At 55.3% G+C, this 2,792-nt stretch overlaps 1 non-coding gene across 1 annotated transcript; it reads left to right on the forward strand.

Annotated features, from left to right (window-relative positions):
• Nucleotides 1-1,900: 1,900 nt before the first annotated feature.
• Nucleotides 1,901-2,028, forward strand: LOC118252348 (U6atac minor spliceosomal RNA). The gene has a single exon (XR_004780116.1). It is a non-coding gene; the product is annotated as a U6atac minor spliceosomal RNA (small nuclear RNA).
• Nucleotides 2,029-2,792: the final 764 nt, after the last annotated feature.

A 2,792-nucleotide genomic window follows, 5' to 3' on the forward strand; every position in this document is an offset into this window, starting at 1 on the left:
CTCCCCCACCAGCATCCCCACAAGCAAAACCCCTGCTCTGAGCAGAGCTAATGGGACTTAGAGAGCTAATGCTTACTAATAAGAGAGCACAACTGAATGCATGGGATTAAAAAAATAAAATGACAAAATAAGCTGCTTATGCAGTGCATCCAGCAACCGCCTGCTAGCACCTGGAAATCCCTGCCTGGGGCAGCCCAGCCCAGGCTGGTGGCAGGACCCCAGCTCCATGGGCACCTCTGCTGCCAAAAAAAAAGCCCCAGCCAGCCAGGTGCTCGGACCCCATCTCCATAGCATCTTCATTAGCCAGCACGCTCGTTAATATTTCACTGGGAGGCAGCACCAACTTGTTCAGGTATGGGCACCCACAGTTCAGGAGGGGCAATTAGCACCTGGGAGAAGTGCCTGAGTAATGCAGCTCATTTATTCAAATCACTTAAACCACCCACGGTGTCTCGCTTGCCTCAAAACAATGTGATTATAGCAAATGTCTCACACAGCAAAGCCTGAAAGCCTAGGGGAGAAGGGATAAAATGCAGGAAATGGGATTGATTTAAACGCTCGCATAAATCAGAGCATTCAATAAGGAGGGGAGACTAACTTTTAATCCCTTAATAAACTCATCGGTGTCTGGCAGGGGAGGCTGCTCGCATGCAAGGAGCAGCCCGGGCTCTGATGAAGCGATGCTGAAGCGACGCAGCAGCCCCGTGCAGCTGGTGGGTTTGGGGCCGTGCACAGCCCCAGGCACAGCACCTGGCTCTGCGGCCTCATCCAGCAAAGCTGGTGGCTCCGACGCAGTCCCTGCAGGGCAACGAGATGGAGCCAGGGGGGCTGAGGGACAGCACGTGGCGTTGCAATGGGTGGGGAGATGGGCAATGCGTTGTGATGGGGGGAAACAGGACGATGGGGATCTGCGGCCGGTCCCCAGTCAGGGAATGCGGCGTTGGAGGGGCTGGAGGAAGAAGCCGGGCTGGTAACCCACTGGTAACCCCAGCCTGGCCCAGCTGCCAGGGTGGGTGGTGGTGATGCTGAGGCTGGGTTACCCAGATTTGCTTGTTTGTTTGTTGTATTCCTGGGGTGCAGGAGGCAAAGACTTATACAGGAATAAAAGAAAAAACATAAAACAAAACCCTGCTCTTCTAGCCTGCCACCGCTTCCCCATCTGGAAGCAGCGTACGGTTCTTTTAACGTGCCCTTGGCTCTGCTGCAATTCAGAGATTTGTCGGCCCCGGGGCACCGGGAATGGGTTAGGAAGCGGCCATCCTCCCCTGCCTGAGAAAGATTTGATCAGCAAATCCCCCGGTACATTCATGTTCTCGCTTAAACCTTTGCAATGCCCAGCAGGACGGCTCAGCCCTGCGCAGATTAGGCGGGTTTGCCATCACGTCCTGCTGTAGGGCTCAGCCCTGGCGGAGCCAGGACTTAGGGCAGCGGCGGGGCCGAGCAGCAGCGCTGGGCACAGCCCCGGGCCCTACACCCCAATTCTCGCCCCCTTTTGCCCTTCCCAAAAGCCGGGCTGTGGCCGCTTGCTGCCCGCCCGAGGCGGGATTCGAACCTGCGTTCCCCGGAGCCTCCCCCCTCCCCTCCCGCCGCCATTAGCGCGGCGGAAGCCGGGCTGCCCACCGCCGGCAGGGGGCAGGCGGAGAGGCTCCGTGCCTGCGCTCTGATTGGCTGGTGGTGATGAATACATTAAGTAGGCTGGGAAAAGAGCCGATACGTGGGGTTTCCACGGGGTTTCCAGGGCTCTAAAAACTTATACGGAGTCAGAAATGATTTTTTTCTCATTGGAATTAAATAGGGGCGTCTAGAAGGGGAAAAAAGAAGGAAGAAATTAACCTCACCGTGTCCGCAATATAGAGCGAGCAGGAGGGGTTTAAATAGCCGACGCGCGGGAGCCACTGGCGTGTTGTATGAAAGGAGAGAAGGTTAGCACTCCCCTTGATAAGGATGGAAGAGGCCCCAGTGGCCTGTACAACACGCATACGGTTAAGGCACTGCCACCTACTTCGTGGCATCTAACCATGTTTTTTTTTTCGTTGTTTTTTTTCGGGGAGCCCAGGCAGAGCTGCTCCCTGCACTCTCCTCCTTCCCCCATCATCTTTTCCCCCAGCCCTGCAAAGCAGAGGGCAGTGCCGTGCCTTCCTGCTGCAGGGTTTGATGCACTGCAGCCCCCAGCAGCGTGTGCTAGATTTGCAATAACCTGGACCCGCCCGGACCACCATCACGCTGGGCTGGGTGCAGCAATGTTGAGGCAGAGCTGATGCCAGCAGCGCTGCTCCCCTTGAAACACAACCTGAGCCAGGGCAGGAGAGCAGCAGCAGCAAGCTACAGGCACGGGGATAGCCCCTGCAAGGGCAGAGTGCTGCAGCACAGGGGGACAAGCGAAGCCCCCCCAAACATAGCTACACGCAAATTGCTACACCATGCAGTGCTGAATCCACGGGGAAACGCCTACAGGTGTAATACACCAACTGCTCTGCACTGGTGAAGGAGCACGGCCACATCTTGCACTTGAAAAGTTCTGCTGGACTGTAAAAAAGGCTGAAAAGCTTCATAAAGTTATTTAAAGAAATGGGACTATTTCAGCAGCGAGGCTCTCTTAAGTCTAGAGCAGCAGCAGCCCTCCCTGTGGGTAATGAAAAGCCTCAAAGGATGGGATTATTAATAGCTGTTGGTGCTCAAACTCGGCATGAACCCTATGTTAAAAACAAAACTATACCTCATGGCTTGCAGCTGTCTTCTCTAAGGGTAGAGAGGCAAAACATCCCAGAGCCACTACAGGAGAGGTTTGTACT

The sequence above is a fragment of the Cygnus atratus genome, chromosome 19, assembly GCF_013377495.2.
Source record: "Cygnus atratus isolate AKBS03 ecotype Queensland, Australia chromosome 19, CAtr_DNAZoo_HiC_assembly, whole genome shotgun sequence".
Classification (NCBI taxonomy): Eukaryota; Metazoa; Chordata; class Aves; order Anseriformes; family Anatidae; genus Cygnus; species Cygnus atratus.